Below are 24001 nucleotides of genomic sequence, written 5' to 3' on the forward strand. Positions count from 1 at the left end.
CACCAATTGCTAAAAGCAGCTTTTGCTGGAGTATATTAAGAGCAGCCACCACTCTAGTGCAGCCGAAAAACTTGTGCTGTATTGTTTCCGTCGTCAAGTTGCAGAAAGTACACTGGTCTTCATCCACTCGTCTCATTCTGCTCATCAGCTGCCGATGCGATATTTTTTGGTTGACCCAAAAATACAAAATGCTGCGCTGTGATGGTACTAGATCACGTGTTGCAATGTTTTTCCATACGCGAGCCCAGTTGGTTGTAGGATTTTCGGATTCCACTTTCGGTCTCTCTGTTTGTTCTATGTAGAACTGGTGGATGAGATTGGCGGATGGGTATTGCCGTATTTGGAAGGGGAGATTTGAAAATTCATTGAGGATTTGTTTAAGGCAAGGAAGGTCTGATGTGGAATTTGCTTGGCGGGAATTTATTTGGGTGAGGTAGGTAATTGACAAAAAGTGTGTAAAAGGTTTTTATGTAATCTGCGAGTAATCCTTCAATAGAGCACCCCTCGAGCAGTAAGTTGCAAACTAAATCTTGATGTCGCTGCCATCGCTGCTATGTAACTCCAGCACAAAGAAATATTGATAAAGGTACATGAATATTTTTAATGCGTTTGGCAAACTATTTCTGGAGGGCGCTACCGACAGATTTTACACACAAAAAATCGATTACTTCCTTCGAGCCTGTTAATCTGTTCTCTGTGGTAGGATTTATAGTAAGGAATGGAATCTATCTCATTCAGATGACGGTTTGTCAGCAGCGCCTTGCATTTGAGTGCTGGTAGATGCAGATTAAGCCCGCCGTTTACTTTACTGCGCGCCATCTGCTGCATCGGTATTGTCGCACATGCTCCGCGAAAGAGATAATTCCGCATAGTGGCCGTCAGTTTTGCTACTTGTACTGCTTTTGGCTGTAGATTTGCCGCAATGTACCACATTTTTGATGAGAGGAATGTGTTGAGCAGTCACTTTTTGATGGAGAGTCAAATTGCGCAGTGTAGCCCGACTAGCCGAGCGAAATTAGTTACAAGAATGTCCCAGTTAAGTGTCACCATCAAACGCACTGAATTTGCGAAGACCACCCCTAGTATTTTAATGGTGCTTTCCGTTCGCAGCCACGGTACGGTTAACGGAGAGTTATCAACGAGGCCGACGTCGATTGCTGTGGTTTTGTTTTCATTCAAGCGCGCTCCAGATATATGTTCAAAGCGCCTGAATAGGTCTTTCATTTCGTCCAATTTGGCCACACTGGTAACGATCGCACTGATATCGTCTGCGTAAGCAACTAGCAGGTCTTCTCCACACACTTGCTCTAGGCGCCGCAAGAGCGGGTGCAGGTAGAGTACGAATAAATGCATGGAGAGAGGGTCGCCTTGCCGGACCGAACGTTGTATTGGAAATGGTTGAGAGAGGTGCCCATTGATCAGTAATCGAGACGATGATACTGCTGCAATATTGGCTAGCAAATCCACGAGAGCCGTGTTGAAGCCAAGCGCTCGCATCGTTTTATACAAATATCTCTGATTCACACGATCGAATGCGTGATCTAGATCAAAAGAGATCAGTTTGCCCTTTTGCTGTGACGGTTTTAATTTAGCAATTTTGTCTTTAAGTGCTAACGTAGCCTGGAAAATATTTCTTCCATCGTTAGAGCATTTTTGTGAGCCACTCAAAACACTATGCGTACGAAGCACATTTTCGAGGCGCTGCTTGAGAATGCGAGAGAGAATTTTGTAGTCCACATTGATCAAGCTGATTGGTCTATATGAGCGTGCGTATTCCCCCGCACCACGCTTTTTGACCAACATAATCACTCCGTCGACGAACTGGGGCGGTAAATTTGACCTGAGTGCTTCGTTCATGATCAGGTTCAGTTCACGGTGAATTATACCAAAAGTACGCATGAAGAATTCTTTCGGCAGGCCATCAGGGCCTGGCGATTTTCTCGATGCGCTTGTACGGATGGCGTTGAAGATTTCAGTTGTTGTAATCTCGTTCATAGTTGCCGTGTTTACATTGTCGTTTTCGGGGATAATTCTCTCGCAGAGAAAGGGGCTGTTGTCTTCTTCTTCGTCCACATGACCACGTGTGTAGAGGTTAGTGAAATATTGCACCATGTGATCCTGTATGGCAGCAGAATCATCGATGATCTCGTCTCTCTCGTTTCTTAGTTTTCGATGGTAGTTTTTCGACGTCTTCGTTTGCCCAGCTGGAAGGTTGACAGCGGCTCACCAGCAACCTAGGTTTCGTTTATACGCACGAACATTGCAGTGGAATTGCGTTGATGTGCGAGCATTTCGGCTTTTATACGGTTGATATTGGTCAGCATGGTAGGATTATTTTGGTAGCCATCGTAAGCTTGCCGTAGTAATACGTAAAGGCGCTGCTGTTCACGATGGAAATCATCATACGCAATTTTAGATTTCCAACAGAAGAATGATTTTATTTTAGGCTTTGCGTACGATAGCCACCATTCCATCCACGATGGATAGTTTCGGCGTTGACGGGTCCAGTATTGCCATCTTTCTTGAAACTCTTTAATATTTTCTGCGGTCAAAAGATGGGGGCGGAGGGACCAAAAACCGCGACCATGTTCTCTATCGGGAAGAGGGAGACAAATTCTGAGAGTGACGGCTTTGTGATCAGTGAAGCAACACACATGGGTAGCGGTTGATCTCAGCTGTTGTCGGAGATCGGTGCTAACATATAGTCGGTCGAGCCTGGACGAGGAATTGTGCGTGATGTATGTGTATTCCATCTCACGTGGATGGAGCTGCTGCCACACATCTTGCAGATGTAGCTGCTGGACGATAGTTTGGAGAGCGGGGCTCAAATTTTGTCCTGTCGCATCGCATTGTCGAGTAACGCAGTTGAAGTCGCCACCGAGTATTACATGGTCAGTTTGATGGCGAAGATAGTAGGCGATAGTGCTGTTGAAGAACCGCTCTCGTTCGGCACGAAATGCGGAACCTGATGGGGCATACACATTGCATAGCGTAGTATTGTGAATACGCAAAGCAAGCAGTCTCCCGTCCAGGCTTCTTTCTACATGGGAGAATTTGATGTGCTCTTTTAGAGCAATTGCCGTACCTCTCCTCGAGTGGTCGACATTGCAAACTACGTTGTAGCCAGGCAAGGTAAGCTGTTCGTTTTCAACCTCCTGTAGGAAAACAATATCTAGCTCCGTGGTGCGGAGGAACGTGCGAAGGGCGTTGATCTAGGTTTAATTAGTGATGGTGTTTATATTGAGTGTTCCGATATTACAGCTCACGAAATCCATTTATAGCTGCATCTCTACATCAGAAGCTCTGTCGTGTTCTTGCTCAATAGCGACGGTGTCTTCTCCAGCGTGTTTCATCTTCTTGCCTGGCGGTTGTCTACGTGAGCGACGGGTGCCGACGGAAGCTTGTGAAGCTTGAGAGCTGTAGGTTTCGTGGCCATCAGTCCTGCGATGGGATAGTCCGGTGCCGATTAGGGCTGATGCCGGCGAGAGATTAGTGACAGCATGAGTTGCGTGGAGTGTTGTTGTTGCAGTTACCGCGGGGGGCGGCATCGGGGTTTTTTGTAGCGTTGTATAGTTTAATTTCGTACCTGATGTACCTTGTTGCCCGACCACAGACTGGCTGTTGGCGATTCGCATAGCCGGACTTAATGGTGGTTTAGGCGGACCTGATTGTTTGCTCGGTTTATCTGAATGAGGCCTGATTGTTTGTAAGAATTCATCAAGCCAGTTTCATTGTAAAACGATTAACAACGGATCAGATATTTCCACTGCGGCAGATTCAACAAAAAGGCAGTGAATACAGAATTATTGTTATGAATACGCGCCATTTGTTCGTTGATTTCAAAGCTGCATATGATACCATCGACCGAAAAGAGCTATACGAAATCATGCACAAATCCGGCTTCTCCAGGAAGCAGGTAAAACTGAATCAATCTACGATGGATGGTACACATATACATTCAACCCTATTCTGTATTTCGAACGAATCTTTATTTCGTTCGACTTGTTTCGAAGGAGATGTTTTGTCTATTTGATTTTGCTGGCGAAAATTTCGTTCGAAAAAACTTTTGGGGTAGGTTGAAAGAATGCCGGACAACTACCATGCGAAAATGGTGTTTGCTTCAAATATGGAAGGAACAAGATAACCAAGGGAGCAGTGAGCAAGATGGTTAGGCCAGGTGGAGCGAGATCTAGCGAAGAGTACACGGTGTCCAAGGAATTGGAGACCGGTATCCCACAATCGAATTGTACCGCCCATATAGCTCCGAGCTACGATGCTGGTTTAAGAAGCCAGTCATGGTATATTTGGATCTCGACTTGGCGATTGTGATAGAGTCAGTAGGCTCCGCAATTTTAAATTTAATGAGCTATGCATGAAAAATACTGAGAGCTAAAAATCGCAGTGTAATCGTTTTTTTTCTAGTTTTTTTAGATTACAAATCTAAAAAACCCCAATTTAACTTTTTTATTTTTTAACTAGCTGACCCGACAAACTTCGTATTGCCACAAATTAACCTGTGTTGTACATAAACCATGAATCTCGGATGATCTTTGTCGCAATCTCGAGTTTTGCAAGCCCCCCAGTGGGCGGCGCTTCCGACGGCGGGTCACCGGCAACACTCGCGACCGTCTCGTCCTGAATGATCTAGTGTTACTATAGATAGTTTTTGTGGTCTTGTATTGACTAATGTTTTAGGGAAGAGTCTCGATTTTCTCGAGTTCGATTAGTTTTTGAGTTTCGCAAAAATTTCTGTTTTATTTGTATGAGAGTCCATATCCCCCTACCACAGGGGTGAGAGGTCTCTAACTATCGTAAAATAAATTCAAGACTCAAAAACTCCCACATGCCAAATTTGGTTCCATTTGCTTGATTAGTTCTCAAGTTATAAGGAAATTTGAATTTCATTGGTATGGGAGCTCCCCTCTTAAAAGGGGAAGGGGTCGTAATGCACCATAGAAAAAATTTCTGCCATCTAAAACTCTCACATGCCAAATTTGGTTCCATTTGATTGATTAGTTCTCGAGATAAGAGGAAATTTACACTTCATTTGTATGGAAGCTCTTAAAGGGGAGATGGGCCATAACTCGCTTTCTAAAGAAGAGAGGGGTCTCAATTCACCATAGAAAAAAATCTTGCGTCCAAAACCACTTACATGTCAAATTTGGTTCCATTTGCTTGATTAGTTCTTGAGTTATGAGGAAATTTGTTTTTCATTTGTATAGGAGCCCCCCCCTCCTCTTAAAGTGGGGAAATCCATAGAAAATATACCATAGAAAATATTCTTGCCCTCGAAAACTTTCACATGCCAAATTGTGTTCCATTTGCTTGATTAGTTCTTCAGTTATGAGGAAATTTGTATTTCATGTGTATAGGATACCACCCCCCCCCCCCCAAAAACGGGGAGGGGTCCCAATTCATCATAGAAAAAATTTTTGTCTCCAAAAACACCCACATGCCAAATTTGGTTCCATTTGCTTAATTACTTCTCGAGTTATGAGGAAAATTGTGTTTCTTTGGTACAGGAGCCCCCCCTCTTAAAGTGGGGAGAGGTCCTAATTAACTATAGAAAATATTCTTGCCCTCGAAAACCTTCATATGCCAAATTTGGTTCCATTTGCTTGATTAGTTCTCGAGTTATGAGGAAATTTGTATGAAAGCCCCCCCTTTTAAAGAGGAGAGGAGTTATAATTCCCCTTATAATGAGGGGAGGAGTCTCAATTTACCATAGAATAAATTCTTGTCACCGAAAACACCCACATGCCAAATTTTTTTGTGAAATTTGTGTTTCATTTGTATGGGAGCCCCCCTCTTAGTGGGGGGAGGGGTTTCTAATCATCACTAAAACCTTTCTTGGCCCCAAAAAACCTCTACATGCATATTTTCATGCCGATTGGTTCAGTAGTTTTCGATTCTATAAGGAACATACGGACAGACAGACAGAAATCCTTCTTTATAAGTATAGATTAACCCCTAAGAATTTTTTTAATAACATTTCAAAAATTAATGAATGCATTATATTTAGTACTAGCTGACCCGACAAACTTTGTATTGCCCCAAATTAAACTGTGTTGTGCATAAATCGTAAATCTCGGATGACTTTTGTCACAATCTCGAGTTTTGCAAGTTTCTGAGGTGTTTTAATATACAAATTTTCTTTACAGTAAAGTAGAAAACAACATTGCTTAGCCTGATAAAATAATATGGATAGCATTTAAATATTAGCTATCATTACAAACCATTTCGCCGAATACCATTGAACGGAATTCCTGTATCCGTCTCGCCCTGAATCATCTAATGTTACTATTGATAGTTTTTGGTGGTCTTGTTATTGTTAAAATTTCTCGAGTTCGATCAGTTTTTCAGTTACGCAAAAATTTCCGTCGTTAGTCGTTATCCTCCTGAGGGGTCTCAAACCATCATAAAATTCCTGCCTCCAAAACCCCCCACATGCCAAATTTGGTTCCATTTGCTTGATTAGTTCTCTAGTTATGAGGATATTTGGATTTCATTTGTATAGGAGCCCCCCCACTATTGAAGGGAGCGGGGTTGTAATTCCCATCCTAAAGAGGGGAGGGGTCTCAATTCACCATAGAAAAAAATTGCCTACATAAACACCCACATACTAAATTTGGTTCCATTTGCTTGAATAGCTCTGGAGTTATGAGGAAATTTGTATTACATATGTAGTGGAACCCCCCCCCCCCCTCCTGAAAATGTAAGGGGTCCTAATTCATCATAGAAAAAATTCTTGCCTCCAAAAACATCCACATGCCAAATATGGTTCCATTTGCTTGATTAGTTCTCGAGTTACGAGAAAATTTGTGTTTCATTTGTATCGGAGCCCCCCCTCTTAGTGGGGGGAGGGGTCTCTAACAACATAAGAACCTTTCCTGGCCCCAAAAACCTCTACATGCAAATTTTCACGCCGATTGGTTCATTAGTTTTCGATTCTATAAGGAACATCCCGACAGACAGACAGAAAAAAATCCATTTTTATAGGTATAGATACCCCGGGCAAGTCGGATCTGAACATTCAATAGTAAGGGTTTATTCGACTGTGTAATCTCAAATCTATGAAAAATTTTCCAGCACAGAAACTCTTCAGTTGTATAAACTTGAAGGTTTAATTACAAAATAGGACTACTGATTTACATGAAATGAATCTAAGGAGCAAGGTTAGTCAAGAGAGGTTTTCTGATGTTCAAATTTGTTTTTCACCCCCGCCGGGTTACCCTTGACGATCACCGAAATTTTCAAAGCGGAAACTGTTGAATGTATAAACAACGTCAATGGTTGCTAACCAATCGTTCCGGGCACTTCTGTTCTACAAACTGTGAAAACTAAATCACCTATTTTAACACACCTTGCTAAGGATCATGATGATATAGGTCCCACTTGCCTCATTTACCGAGGCAAGTGGGACCTAATATTGAAATTTGATTAAACGGCATAGAATAACAGAAAATGTGAATGTTGATACACAGCAACGTTGATACACAGCAACAGCAATATTAAAAAAGCAACAATTCTACTAACGGTTAAAGCAAAAATGCCGTACCAAAATCAGATTACTATTAAGGTACAATAGGCGACTTTATAATTAATATAAAATGCAATTCGTTAGCAATTATGCAGTAATGCAGTGTTGTAACGCAATTTAGTTGAATATGTAGGTGTATCCAACTCTTACGAAAGGTAATTTGTTATTAACCATTCCTTAATAGCTCGAAAATACGATAATGATCTGTTTGTTCTACCTTGTACATAACGATAGAACTACTAATGCAACTATCGCACTAAGAAATAGTTACGCTATAACAACTATTACGCTGTATTGTTTTACTTCCAGTAACCAGTTAATTATATCAACTTTGCTTTTCCAGATTCAAATAACACCGTCTATGTGTCACCAGAATGTAACCAAACTGTTGGCTTCCTCATAAGCCACGTTAATAGACTTCTTTTTTGGGTGCCCTTGATTGAACTTTATTTTAAAACTCTACCGATATAAATATTATGTAATTAAACTGTAAATGTATATGTAAAAAATGTATTTAGATTGGAAGCTTTGTGTTGAAAGTTTATTTTTAATAGGTCCCACTCGCCCCGGGTGCTCTGAAGTGCTGCTTTCATTTCGGCACGTAGGTATATTTAATGGCGTCTGTCAAATTATACAACTAGTATCGTGTTTAACTTGTTGCTATAATAATTATGTTTACCTACTGCCAGAAAAACATGTACTCCAACTCCAACTTACAGCGCAAATTGAAAACGACACCCAAATTAAAAGTTCAATTTTGGTGTTTGAAAAGCCTATTATAATTAAACTGTAATTTTACGGTACGCGTTGGAATTGTATTTTTCATTTCCAAAAAGGTTCAGTCGAAGAAAATCGATTTATGGGGTCCGTTCTCACATACCCCGTATTCCCACTTGTCCCAGGGCACCTTATTAGAAAGCTAACAATATTTTATTAAACTGCATTACGTGATCTAGGTTCACAAACTTTATTTACCATAATTTTTCATGGATTTTGAATACTTTATGGCTTAGCAATTTCGTCTGACTCACAATTCCTGCTGCCACAGCTGTTGCCACTTTCCCCTATTTATTAAATAACCAATCCCATTCCAAGATGACCATCAAAGCAGCAGATTTCATAATTACCGTGGTCTATCTCAGAAACGTTCTTAGAAATTAGAACATTAGAAAAGGGTCAATAAGCCAAATGTCAAACAGACCGAGTGAGAGTTCATTTTCCTTGGCTCCAGCAAAAAATAACTCTTACTCGGTTTGTTTGACGCTTGGCTTATCGGCCTTTTCTAATGTTGATCGACTTATGCTCTCGTATACGTTCATTTGCGTTGTATGGGAGCCCCCCCTTCTAGAGGGGAAAGGGTCTCAAAACAACCAAAGAAAAAAATCCTGTCTCTTGAAACCCCCACTTGCCAAATTTGGTTCTGTTTGCTTGATTAATAGTCAAGTTATGAGGAAATTTTGGTTTTATTTGTATGGAAGCCCCCCCTCTTAAAGGAAGCAGAGGTCTTAATTTACTATAGAAAAAATATCTGCCTCCGAAAACTTTCACATACCAAATTTGGTTCTATTTACTTGATTAGTTCCCGAGTTATGAAGAAATTTGTGTTCCATTTGTATGGGAGCCCCCCCTTCTAGAGGAGGTAGGGGTCTCAAACCATGCTAACAACATTCCTCACATCAAACGCAATATGTATGCCAGATTTCATCAAAATCCGTCGAGCGGTTTGCGAGTCTATACCGGACACACGAACAGCATTTCATTTTTATATATATAGATAAATAACTTTATATTACTACTAATAATTGTGACACTTACCCTTACATGTGAAACGCAAAACAAATTGAACGTTTTCCTTCTTAAAGCTGGTTTCACAAAGCAACAATAATGCTTGCTAATAACCGCATTTGGATGAAAACCAACACCTGAGGCAACGGGATATTTTTTATTCTGTATCAGCTTCTTTTATTGACTGGCATTGTCAACTGCACAATACTGACACCGGTTGCTCCAGTCCGAGCAAATTTACTTCGAATGCGTTGCGCTTGCTAAAAACATTAAAGAAATAAGTAATTTTACATGACTACTATTTGTTTGTGACACTTACTCATGCGGGGGTAGCTGCTCCAGAAGAGTAAAATCGTTTGCAGCAGATTTTTCCGATTGTTTAAATTATTTGCTGTTGCTGACGTTGAGAACGCAATTGTCACTTTTACCGGATTGTCGCTGCCGGATCGCTGGATCAATAGAGCGCAATTTTTAATATAACAGCGCACACACTGCATACTGAAGCATCTCCGGTTCCGCTCACTCACGACACGATTAAAAATATACACGCTAAGAACCGGCTACTTTTTTATGGGTAGCATTTTACCCATCTCGACCAAAAGTTCCACACATCAAAATTAGGTACAACGGTGACTACCTACTTCATGGGTAATATGAGGTATTCTCAAAAATAGGTAATTTTTACGCATAAAAAGTTGCATAAAGGTTATCTAAAATAGGTATTTTTTGCGCATAATAAGTTGTATTAAAAATTCTCGAAAATGGGTATTTTTTACACATAATAAGTTGCATTAAAGGTTCTCAAAAATGGGTATTTTTTGCGCATAATAAGTTGAATTAAAAGTTTACAAAACTGGGTATTTTTTGCGCATAATCAGTTGCTTTAAAAGATCGATAAAATGGGTAATTTTTACACATAATAAGTTGCATTAAAGCAAGGGGTTTCCAGTAAGGCGTAACAGTGCGTAGTAATCTGAGATTACTTTTGTAATCATTTACGAATAAATTAGGTAATCAATGGTAATCAATAGAGTAATTAATGGTAATCTTAAGTAATCATTGGTAATCATGATTAAGAGATTGATTACTGGTAATCAGAGGTAATCAGTAAAGTAATCAAAAGTAACTTTTTTCGAAAGTGCGTAGTAATCATTGCTGTTGGAAACCCCTTGCATTAAAGGTTCTCAAAAATGGGTATCTTTTGCGCAAAATTAAATTTTATTAAAGAAACTCGAAATTAGGTATTTTGTCTAGTTTTAATTAAATTGTAGCGAATTAAGACACTAGTACCTAATTTAATTTAGAATTAATTTTTTTTAGTAAATCCGCTGGCATGTGTACAATGTTATAGAGCTGCTGCCGGACGCTGCATTCTTCCGCATGATTCTCCCTGATGAACGCCTAGAGCTTACTTTGTACCGCTCCGCTTGATGGGAAATCTGGCGCTATTGAAGATTGCTGCATATTGTAGACTAGACCGATGTCATTCGATAATGATGGGAATCCGGTTGGTTACCGTTAGTTAGATGTTTTGTATCTGCAGAAAAATAACATTAGAAATAATAGTACGAAAAAGTTCAAACAAATTAAACTTACAAATGGTGATAAATTTGGCATGTATAGAACCTTGCTACTGATCACGGCTATCAATGATAAATGAGACATTGAGCTCCGGATCGGTTGACTTCGATGATACGGCGACAGTGTCTGGCATAGGGTCGCACTTCGCACCTTCTGTTTGAAGTTCGCACAAGTGAAGCACCAGATTTCCGCATACGACGTCGGTCATTTAAGCGATGCTAGTCGGACTTATATGGACTGCTGTACTACCGGTGAATGTGCCACGGACTCCTTGACGCAGCTATCTATGCACTGAGAGCATAGAAAAGGGATCGGTGGCATATTTGCGTCCATCAACCTCCTTTCCAATCCATTCCAATCCGAAATTTTAGATGGTCACCTGCACGAGGCTGAATTTTGCTGCTGCTAAAATGAATTTTGCGCTGCCGTTAGGGACACCAAAGCTATGCAAAGCAAAAAGCTGGAAGTACATGAAGAAAAAACGAATGAAGACCAGTTATTAATTTTCAGATAAGATTGTATTATGGAAATTTTCTTGTAATGATTTGAAATGTAACCGTTTATAGTAGTAATTTTTTCTTTAGTAGTCTTATCGGTACAGTTGAATCGAACGTGTCTTTAACATATTAGACTGCAAGACAAGATGTCATCTATGTCAGGCTACGGGTGGCTCCCAGCAGGGCTGGTAACGGTCAGTTTCGTCACTGACGTAACATAACAAAAATAATCATTTCCATCCATGTTTGTTAGAAAGCCATTTGTTCGAAATTGGATGCTTATTCCAAAATGGTGGATTATTATTTAGACCCCTGAAACATAATATAACGTTTTTGTTTTCTAACCTGAGCTAGTTCCAACCTGACCACTGAATAAAAAACATTTTCAGGAGAATAAACAAACGTTTTCGAGTTGTCAGTGCATGTCAGTGCAGTGCATGCTAATGGTGGGGTTGAACCTGTGAAAATATCCAGAGCGAACCCGTCGTCTAAAAAGTGCAACCTAGAGTGAAACTAAGTTCAACATGAGTTAAAAAAGAAACGTTTTTATAACCAAACAAAACAGAGGTCAAAAATTAATGTTTAAAGACATTCTGTTTCAGCATCGATTTCGACGTCACCCGAAACGTGCTGAAAACTCGATTTTTAACAATATTGTCAATTGCAAGGATCAAGGAAAATTGTACCAACCAAAGTGCGATATCGCTCATAAAAGTGCTATTTTGCATTAAATCGTTTCGGTATTTTCAGCGTACTTATTGCTTGCAAGATAACGAAAAAGTGCGCCGAAGATACCGAAACGATTTTCCTTGCAATTGACAATAGCATGTAATTTTTAGGTTAAGTCTATTTTATTTGATAGTTCTTTCTTCCCCTAAGCGCAAATGATTTCTTCTCGTCTTAATTGGCTTAACGTCTTACGACAAGGCCTGCGCAGTAGAATTTCTCCATCTGTTTCGGATCATGGCACCCATGGACTCGCCAGATCTCGTTCCACCTGGTCTTGCCACCTCGCTCGCTGTGCCCCTCCTTGTCTTGTTCTTACCGGATCAATGCAAAAACCATTTTTGCAAGATAGTTGTCCGGCATTCTAGCAACATTCCAAAATTTTCCATAGTTCTTGTCGGTTTACACTATCATACGCGGCTTTGAAATCGATGAACAGGTGATCCGTGGGGACTCGAAATTCGCGGCACTACTGGAGGATCTGCCGCAGGGTGAAGATTTAGTCCGCTGTAGACCGACCCTCCATGAAGCCGACCTGATAACTTCTCACAAATCTATTGGCTATTGGCGATAGTCGATGGAAAATAACTTGGGACAGCACTTTGTAGGCGGCATTCAGGATAACGATCGCTCGGTAGTTCTCACAATTTAGCTTATCGCTAAGCGCAAATGATTTACGTTCATTATAAGTTGCGAGACCTATTTACCGTGTCAGTAGCAAATGTTTCCTAGATGATTCAGGGCGAGACAACCGCAAGCCGGGATTGTTTGTCGGTGATCCGCCGTTGGAACCACTTCTATTCTATACCTATAAAAATGGATTTCTGTCTGTCTGTCTGTACGTTCATAGAATCGAAAACTACTGAACCGATCGGCGTGAAAATTTACATGTAGGGGTTTTTGAGGCCGGGGAAGATTCTTATGATGGTTGGAGACCCCTCTCGCACCTAATAGGGAGGGCTCCCATACAAATGAAACACAAATTTTTGCATAACTAGGGAAATAATCAAGCAAATGGAACCAAATTTGGTATGTGGGTGTTTTTGGAGGCAAGAATTTTTTCTATGATGAACTGAGACCCCTCCCCTCTTTAGGAAGGAAATTATGACTCCTGCCCCTTTTAGGAGGGGGACTCCCATACAAATGAAATACAAGTTTCCTCTTATCTCGAGAACTAATCAATCAATTGGACCCAAATTTGGCATGTGAAGGTTTTTGGAGGCAAGAATTTTTTCTATGATGAATTATGACCTGTCTCCCTTTAAGATGGGGGGGGGGGGCTCCCATACAAATGAAATGCAAATTTCCTCATATCTCGAGAACTAATCAAGCAAATGGAACCAAATTTGGCATGTGGGGATTTTAAAAGGTATGTATTTATTTTATGATGGTTTGAGACCCCTCACACTACCACAGAATAGTGTGATAAGAGCTCTCATACAAATAAAACAATTTTTTTTGCGTAACTCAAAAACTATTTGAACTCGAGAAATTTTTAATCTTTAAAAAAATTAGTCAATAAGGCTATTACAAATATTTTATTAAGTTTTTGTCCCCTGAATGTTGGGCAATTGAAGGTAAAGAGGATTTTTTGATCGAGCAAAAATAATGCATTTTAACCTAAAGTCTAAAGTGAAAACCAAATCTATTCTTGCTTTTCATATATATGTTATTGTTTACGATACAAGAACCTACGAAAAGAAATGGCGTTTTCGGCAAATTCTATTGTTTGAATTTCCATTTCTATTTGGTCTTAGACGCGTTAACACACCGTGCACTCATTTTTCGAGTATTTTAGGTTGTAGAGCCCACAGACAATTGATTTTATTAAAAAAATCGACTTGCATCCCACAAATTATTTTTTGCTCTTCGATTTTTCAAGCCCATTTCAAAAGCTTTAAAAATAATTTGCAATGGCCTAATAAGACCACCGAAAATTATCTAGATGATTTAGTACGAGTCGGCCGTAGGCCGCGAGTGGCGGCGACCCACCGTCGGAAGCGCCGGCCATTGCGGGGGGCAGCCCCCTCGCAGAAATCACCTCTGTCCAGGTTTATTTGTTTTCCTAGGTCCTACTGACCTCTATTACTTTCCTTCAGTTGGGTCCGAACGAGCAACAGCGAGCAAGGAGAGTATCACCTCTGCGAAATGGTACTTTCCACGAAAAAGTTATCCATGAAATGTTATACAATCACGCCAAATATTGCTATTCGCTTTATTATCCGGTTTCTGATTAAGCAATGGGGGAGTTGTTTTCTACTTTACTGCGCGGAAAATTTTGCAAATTTGTATATTAAACTACCCATTTGAGCTCCTCAGAAACTTGCAAAACTCGAAATTGTGACAAAGATCATCCGAGATTCATGATTTATGTACAACACAAGTTAATTTGTGGCAATACAAACTTTGTCGGGCCAGCTAGTATATAAATAAAGATCTCTAATATTCCGAAAATAAAAAACAAAATTGAAAATTTCCTTACAATCCGTACCCTAATACTGAATATCATTTACATGAAAGATCTTAGCATCCTTCTTAATTTTCAAGATTGGTAAGGCACCTCAAAGCGTCAATTAGTCAATTTATGAAGATATTTTTTTACCTACTTTTTACTGGTCTAAGAAATTTCAGTCTAATGGACTGATTCTTTTTTGTAACAACTTAAGAATAGTTGTATTTAAAAAACTACATAGTATACAGCCCCGCAGGGATGTCCTGCACTCAGTGCACCTATTTTACTATTTTAGCCGTAGAACCTCAACTAAATAAAATTCGAAAATGTTATGTATGGACTATATATATATATATATTGAGAGAGTAGATTATTATCCATAACATTGCTTTATCTTAGGTATCTACGGCACACTCTCACTTCACACTGGGTGGTGCGCAGAGAGCGCTCTGGGTGCTCCGCCCAGTGTGATCTGGGAGTGCGCCGTAAATACTTAAGATAGAGCAATACTTAGTTCAGCAATTTTATGGATAATAGTCGGCTCTATAAATGCCCCATACATAACACTTTCGAATTTTGTTTGGCTGAGGTGTTACAGCCAAAAAAGCAAAATAGGTGCACTGAGTGCAGGACAGCCCTGCAGCCTCAAGGCATCCATACAAATGACAAGCAACAGAAGCAACAGCGCACCCGTCCCGACAAATGTTGAAGCTGTGCGTACATGTGTTGGTGGGAAAAGATGTGTGCGAGCGTGGTAATGCATTGCATACGTGTTTGTGTACATCCATATTTTGATTTACACATACTAGTATCACAGACAAACAGACATAACTCTTGGAAGAAAAATCAACAAAAATTATCGTACCTCACATTTAGCCTGAACACTAGCACCATCTATGATCGACATTCCCAAATATCAAATAGCAATATGGGTGTTCCTCGAAGTAGCAAGTATTTTTATGGGGAATTCCCCTTCTTTCGTCAAAAAGCGCCAATTTGACCAAAACGGAGACATTCCCAACTAAGCCCAAATTTGAAATGACGGTTTTATCGGTATGATGAATGGAAAACGAGTGTTATGTCTGTTTGTCTGTGCTAGTATGTATTAGTTCAACTTTAACTCGTCAGATAGCATTGCTGTTACTGTCTCTCAACTTTTGGCAGAGTTGCCAATCTTCTTGATGGGATGTTTTTGCCTAAGGGTTGTACGAAAGGGTGACGTAGGATTATATCAGATCATTAGATCAAAGTCTAATGTAAACTGCATTTATGGAATATATATGTTTATAAGAATCTGAGTGCCATCGTTTAAGTGAATGTTGAAAAGAGAAGAGCGAAACATTCAGATTCAATTCTGCATTGAATGCAATGGTGGCTTTGAAAATACGTGGACGGGGGTTCATAAGTACAACGCCTGCAACCATTGAGACTTAGATTTCTTTTCAAATCACTTGTGTGCATCATATAGTTTGAAATAGTAATTAATGACTAGCCCACAGATCATTGTATTAAATATGATTATGCGTAGCGTTCCTTACAATCCGTACCCTAATACTGAATATCATTTACATGAAAGATCTTAGCATCCTTCTTAATTTTCAAGATTGGTAAGGCACCTCAAAGCGTCAATTAGTCAATTTATGAAGATATTTTTTTACCTACTGGTCTAAGAAATTTCAGTCTAATGGACTGATTCTTTTTTGTAACAACTTAAGAATAGTTGTATTTAAAAAACTACATAGTATACAGCCCCGCAGGGATGTCCTGCACTCAGTGCACCTATTTTACTATTTTAGCCGTAGAACCTCAACTAAATAAAATTCGAAAATGTTATGTATGGACTATATATATATAGAGAGAGTAGATTATTATCCATAACATTGCTTTATCTTAGGTATCTACGGCACACTCTCACTTCACACTGGGTGGTGCGCAGAGAGCGCTCTAGGTGCTCCGCCCAGTGTGATCTGGGAGTGCGCCGTAAATACTTAAGATAGAGCAATACTTAGTTCAGCAATCTTATGGATAATAGTCGGCTCTATAAATGCCCCATACATAACACTTTCGAATTTTGTTTGGCTGAGGTGTTACAGCCAAAAAAGCAAAATAGATGCACTGAGTGCAGGACAGCCCTGCAGCCACAAGGCATCCATACAAATGACAAGCAACAGAAGCAACAGCGCACCCGTCCCGACAAATGTTGAAGCTGTGTGTACATGTATTGGTGGGAAAAAGGATTATATCAGACCATTAGATCAAAGTCTAATGTAAACTGCATTTATGGCATATATATGTTTATAAGAATCTGAGTCCCATCGTTTAAGTGAATGTTGAAAAGAGAAGAGCGAAACATTCAGATTCAATTCTGCATTGAATGCAATGGTGGCTTTGAAAATACGTGGACGAGGGTTCATAAGTACAACGCCTGCAACCATTGAGACTTAGATTTCTTTTCATATCACTTGTGTGCATCATATAGTTTGAAATAGTAATTAATGACTAGCCCACAGATCATTGTATTAAATATGATTATGCGTAGCTTGATATGTTTCAATAATCTTGCTTTAACTCGCTTGTGGCCTTTAAAAAGGCCATTGGTTATAAATAACATTGAAGCCAAAGCACGTTCATCGCAAATATGACGTGCCATTCGAATGTCCTTCTCTTTTGACATGAATGGCAACAGGCACGTTGACAGTCAAGGAACACTGCCAAGTTTGATGAAGAACCGTCTAGGCGTTTTAGAATTCTGGCGGAACATACATTCATACCAAGATTCATACTCACATTCATTGTCCCCTCTCCCCTTGTTAAGTTACTCCCGGTTAGCTCCCTTTCTGTCACCTAGACAATTATGCATCTATTTGCTCTCTGAATATCCCTACAACGAAAGTGAAACAAAGCCTTTCTTCATATATTCCTCCTATTCCTTTTTGTTTCCAAATCTCTTGCGCAACTGCAATCGGTCTACATTAAAGAGAAGCGCTTTACTTTACTTATTTGTACCTCCCCCTCTTGATAGGGACCGTCTCTCTTATGTCAGCCCTCAGTGCTGATTCCCCCCCACTTTTATATATGAAAAGATAGAGAGATGTAAAAGCAGATGCAAATATAAGCACAAATGTAAATAAAAGTGTAAGAGACTGGTATTCACCCGTTTCCTTCCATTATCATATTTTCTTGAAGAATCGTAGGCATTCCACAGTACTGTTTTACTTCCTCCACAAATTCGTCGCATAACCATAGTTGAAGTTATCTTACATGTAACCGTCGCGTTTTGACTCGAGAAATCTTAATACTCGATTGCAAAAGTCAGCAAGAATAACAATAACATTCCACGATCCGAGCTCTTCGTTTGGTTTCAATCTGTAAGAGTCAATATTCAGCATAATCATTAATCGCTAATGGACAACTACTCACATATGCGCTCAATAGCTAATGCAGACTATAACCCAGGGCATAGTCACTCTGGTTGTGATTACTAATTCCACTCTAATGTTGTCCAATATGCGCTACGAATGAACTTTCTTCGGTGCCAGAGACAGAAATCCAAATTGGGTCCTATAGGAAACATTTCATTACCGCTGCTTATTCCAAGATACAAAGGAGAAATAATACGATTTATGAACAAGTGCTACACTTTGTCAAATGCGAATCTATCGAAATAAACATATAGGGTATCGTATGTTTTGGCCGGAGCATTACCGGTATGTGTTATTGGCCACTTCCATTTGACTTTGCCGTAAGTGGCCAATAACATATACCGGTAACGCACTGGCCAAAACATATACGATACCCTGGTACTACTTACCATATCAACTCTTGTATCAACTACTCAATCACATTGGAACTTCTGTAGCCCCTCTTATAATTCAATACAATACTGTTGTCGTTGGGAATCTTTACCAGTCATTTTACAGAGTATCAAACGTGTCGTTTCTTCGTTCTAAAATAAGGTTATACGGTAATTCGCATTGAAAAAATATAATTTTTTGAACATAAACACTTACCGTGCATATCTTCCTGTGGTTGCGGTTCTTTTTCTTCTTTTGCTGCCGATCGATTATCGTCATCATCATTTTCTGCATTCATTCCTGCTGGCGTTACCGTTTACGCCATCAACATTGACTGTTGTATCTTTTACAGAACGTACCGCAACTGCTATCTGCAGTTGTTTACACCTGTGTACAATGGGAATATGTGGATAAAAAATCTGCTGAGCAGTTCCGATCGGACGCGACGGAAACTGCGGTTCGTTATTACGAAAACATTGCGCACAGGATGTTGTTCTATTTTTCGGTTGCATTTGCTCAGTGAAAGCAAAGCGGATGTTGCGGGAGCGAGTGCTGGCAGTAGCGGAAAAAGTATAACTTCGGTCGGTTGCTGTCCACTTTGTTCTTGCAACATTTGCAGGAAAAGTATGCCGGGGGAAATCGCGGAAATGGTGTTTCTTCTTCTACTTGTTACACTGGCTTTATAGTGAAAAATAATAATTAGGATTTATAGAAAAATAGAAAGCTTGTTACCTACACTCGCCACAGAAAACTTTTTTTCCACTCCATCAATCGTCGACAAGCAATCAGAGATGCCACATATAATTCTGTGTTTTTTGTTGGAAAAATCTGACAATCTGTACGGCGAGGAAAAATATCTGTGCAAAAATCTGTCCAATGCAAAACAATGAGAGTGAAAGAGATAGAGAGTCATTTTGCTGACTATTTCCGTCTCTTTCACTCTCATGTAAAAGCTCAAAAATCTGTTTAATCTGTGTAATTTGGCGAAAATCTGTATTCTATGCATACTTGCTACCGATAATTGAATTATTCTCTATGACAAATAACGCACTTGTAAGTTCCTACTACCAATTTTTTGGTTAAAAAACTACTCAAAATCTGAGTTTGTACACTTTAAGGGCATTTTGAGTACTTTCAACCTAGCTTTAACTAAATCCGACCAATTTACAGGTAGAATCATTTAAGAGTGTAGGTCAGGGGGGATCTATCACGGTAAAAAATCGTCACGCCCAAATCAAGTGTTCTTGCATTTGAATCAATCTGTTACGCAGCATTGCATATTGAAGTGATTTAGTGTTGATTTTCGAGAGATTTCAATTTTTCGAAGAAGAGATCTTCCATCGAATACTATTCAATGGAAATCACCATCGAATCATAATGCATATCTATTGAATTTGCAACTAATTATTTTTCGCATTTCACAACTGTCAAAAACTCGCGAAGTCTACTTCAGTAATCGAAAAACAAAGTATCCTTTAGGCTGTGAACCATTTCACGAAATTTTTAACTTTTTAGTTAAAATTTGACAGTTCGAAGGTTATTTCTCCTCGAGTGGTTAAAATCACTTCAGAATGCGAACCATTTCATATTTGACAGATTGATAGTTGTTTTACTCAATGAGAGCATATATAAGGTGAGGATGAAGATATGTTTCTATAAGAGCGAATTTATTTATTCAGTCCAGGTTGGAATTGGATGAATTTTTTGTGTTTATTTGCTCCTATTTGATGGATAACATTTATCTCGTTTCATTTCGGGTTGAATAACATCCATACATCGATGAAAAAAAATTCCAGGAAAAATCAGTGAAGCACATCGAAGCTCTTTCCTCACCTCTGGCATATCTCATTGGCTCTCAAAACTTGGTTAAAAATAACCATGCTCCCGAGCAGGGTTATTTTCGAAAAACCATCGAACTGTCAAATTTTAACCAAAAAGTTAAAAATTTCGCGAAATGGTTCACAGCCTTAGTAGGTAATCGAAAAAAAATCATGAACCCAGAAGGTGAAAATATGTTTTCGACTGAAATTAATGCTATTCTGGAGTGTGAGTATAGCTAAATTATGTATGTCGTTAAAATTAATAAACTTTTATCTGTTTTCAGGTTGTTTCTGGTTTCAGGTTGGATTCATTACACCACTACGACAACAACACTCAACCATATTTGGACATGCCAGCATTAAAACAACAATCCACTTTATTTGTTACCAACTGAGGTTAATTTTTTTTATTTGTATTTTGTTTAAATCAAATAATAAAAAAAAATCAAACATATCATTGACTTTAAATCGAATACATTCAATTCATTTGACAGCTCAAAAGTTTAAAACATAGTGCATTGGAAATTGAAGTGATTTTCTATTGATTTCATTTTGCTTTGTGTTGATTCATTTTCAATGGATTTTCATTTCGAATCGTAATGATAGGCAAGTAGTGCGAATCCAACGGTAATTCACTTTGCTTCAACGTGTTATTTTTTTACCGTGATCGGTAAGGAATTGTGAAACTCACATGTGAAGGGGCAGGCAGATGACCATAATTTTCAATGCCGCTCTTGCTACTTTTTTTCTTGCCGATTTGCTGCTCTTACCTGTATATGTAGCTTCCGAAAAGTTTCTTAGTTTGTTTTATTTACGCTAAAAAGCAAATAAATGCATTATCGGAATCAAAACAATACAAACACAAATTGCGCTGCGTGTTTGGGTTTGAGTTTCTGTCAACTGCAGCAGACAAAAATAGAGTTGCGAGTCCCTAGGCTCGAAATTAATCACACACCGTTTGGTCCATGACAGTACAAACGTCATGGACCAAACACCATCTGCGGTAACGCACACATGTATGAAATTTGACAGCAATAGATCCCCCCTGGGATAGGTCGTCTGCTCGATTGGAATGACACTGACAGATAATTATCATTCCAATTTTGACATTGTCGCCACTCTGTATAGTCACTCTAACTAAAAGTAAGTTAGTTTGGAAACACCCCATTGGCAGACAACCATGTTTTCGCTGCCAACATATCGTGTGTGCGAAAATGAGATAGCATGTCAGCACTGCATTTCACTCAACTGCCAGCAGTCTGATTTGGGCCCGCTGTCAAATTTTGAGCCCCGGACATGCTGTCGCTGACGTTTACTGCAACTCGATATAGAGATGTCGATGGGGTGTTTGGAAACGTCACGTCACGTACAGCACTGAAAAAAAAACAACAATACCAGCGAGAGTAGCGGGCAAAAAAAAAACAAAAATTACACATTTTTGACATTCGTCTTCTTTACCTATATGCGGTGGTTAATCGCCTTGTTGAAAAAAGTACCCACTTTAAGGTTCGTGGTACTGCAACTTTTGAGATGCTCATTTTTTAGTCAAGCGATGGGTATTGCAGTTTCTCCGTGTACAAACAACCAGGCAGTTTGCGGACCTTGTTGTCAGTGTTGCCACATGTACAGATTTATCTCGAAAAGTACAGATTTTTTCGAATTTTTTGGTACAGATTCTGTACGGTACAGATTACAGATTTTTGCCAAAAAGTCGTTTCGTATGAAAGCGAAATTGTGTTCCATTTACCCGATTCATACGATCCATGTTATGGAAATCATATCTGAATTTGACTGAATGTACATTTGGGATGACTTGTCGCCACTCTGTATATATAGTCACTCTAACGTATCGATATGTGAAAAATATCGATATTCAATTAAGGAAAATTCATCATCTTCGCTCAAGGGGTTTCCAACAGCAATGATTACTACGCACCTTTGAAAAAAATTATTTTTGATTACTTTACTGATTACCTCTGATTACCAGTAACCAATCTCTTGTGATTACTACACGGAGAAAAATGTGGCTAGTTTAAAACAACCATAAATTTGGTTGAAGCCCAAACTAAAATTTTGATTACGTTAACATCGGAATTTGTTTAAATTAAATTCACTAATCTAGTTGAAAGAAGCGACCTTTCCACATTATTTCAACTTTATTAACTCACATTGTTTCAAATTAAGTATCAGTTGATCCAAACTAAAAGTTTGCTTTTTTCAACCATAAACTTGTTTATTTCAACCAAAATTTCGATTGCAAAGTGCAGTCAATTTTACCTGAATTCAAATTGAAGTGTTAGTTTAAATCAACCTAAACTGTTGGTATAAATAAACTAAATTTATGGTTACGCAAATACCAACCTTAAAAAGCTGAAGCTGAAAAAGATTTTTAAGCCTGTTCGCACTTATACGAAATCCCATGCCGAACTGTCATTGTATGGATGATGACAAAAGTAAAAATACTTCCCTCTTCTTTTTTCTCACATAAAAACCAAACAAATATCAGCAACTTCGTAGTCGCGAATTGACGGCAGTAAAAATGATTTCACAGGCTGCTCGCACATACAGGAAATCTCATTCTTTTCTCTCGTTTTTCTTCACGCAAAACCCTGAACATATTGCAGCACCGCACCGCCATCGCGAATTAATTGTTTTCCGAGCCGTCGCGTCGGTCGCATGTGAAAAGTTCGTTGAAAATAAATATTATAAGCATTTTGGTTTTTTCGAAATAAGCTTTGGTGTGTAAAACGATAAAAACCTCGTAAGACCTTCTTTGTTCATCTGGTTCGTCGTGTGTGCGAATTGTGCGGAAAAATTTAGCTTGTTTTCTTTGGCTTAATAGCATCTGAGCTGTATACCGTGTGTACCCTCGCATAGGACCTCGTGTTTGTCGTGGTCCGATGCTGATTTGCGGCCTCGTTGCCTGCCTTCAGCCAAACTTTCCTAGCGCTGCTTCCCACACCTTCTGCTGTTCGAGGTGAAAAGCAGAGTACCGTACCGCCGGTGTAGTTCCGCCTCCTGCTGAGCAGTGCTGTTACCCTTCGAAGAGGCTATACTGGCTTTGCTGCCTGCTGCTGCTTCTGTTGCTGGACTATTTTGCTGCTAGGTATTTATAACAGTAAGTAAAAAATAAGTTATAAAAGTAAAAGTTATTATTAATAGCTCAGTTTAGACTGCTTAATGTGATCATAATCTGACTATAATAGTCATTCTTTTTATAACCGTTTAAAAACTATCTATATTAGTTCTCGTTCTATCCACAATTAGCCCAATGATTACGAGTTGAAAACGCTGATACTATATTTACAACTGCTATTATTGAATACCTACTATTGATTGATCCGCACGCAACGCAAAGAAAAATAATTGGTGGTGGTGGTGACCGTAGTGCTAGTCCCGTAATTGTCCTGCACGCCAACAGTTGCCTTCGAAGATTCTAGCACTTAGGCTTTGCTTTGCTTTTAGGTCCAATATCTCAAGTTAACCAACGTAATATCTTTCAGGGATTGAATATCAACAGGCGAAACTATGTATTCGACACCATGAAGATGAGTGGCCAGCAGTTATGCAAAAATGGGCATCAACATGTACATTACGAATGTACGAAGTTAATAATCTAGAGCAACGATCGTGTGAAATAATTTTGGAATTATTGCCGACGCTTCGGAAACCCGACGGATATCAGTTGGCACGAATTGATTTCAATATAAAGTTCCCGACAAAAAACTCTGCACTGTTCGATAAATGGGATGTACTCGTCGAAACATTGAACCCTGTTTTCGTCGCAGATGTGACTGATAAAGCTG

The 24001-nt window shown here is 39.3% G+C and overlaps 1 long non-coding RNA gene across 1 annotated transcript; it reads right to left on the reverse strand.

The window, feature by feature from the left end:
* Positions 1-10584: 10584 nt before the first annotated feature.
* On the reverse strand, positions 10585-19187 carry LOC128743209 (uncharacterized). Its single transcript, XR_008412290.1, has 7 exons — positions 19112-19187; positions 18592-19053; positions 18393-18527; positions 18002-18165; positions 17736-17947; positions 10922-11366; positions 10585-10862 (listed from the first exon to the last, which is right to left on the reverse strand). It is a non-coding gene; the product is annotated as an uncharacterized LOC128743209 (long non-coding RNA).
* Positions 19188-24001: the final 4814 nt, after the last annotated feature.

This window comes from Sabethes cyaneus, chromosome 3 (genome assembly GCF_943734655.1).
Source record: "Sabethes cyaneus chromosome 3, idSabCyanKW18_F2, whole genome shotgun sequence".
NCBI classification, from domain to species: domain Eukaryota; kingdom Metazoa; phylum Arthropoda; class Insecta; order Diptera; family Culicidae; genus Sabethes; species Sabethes cyaneus.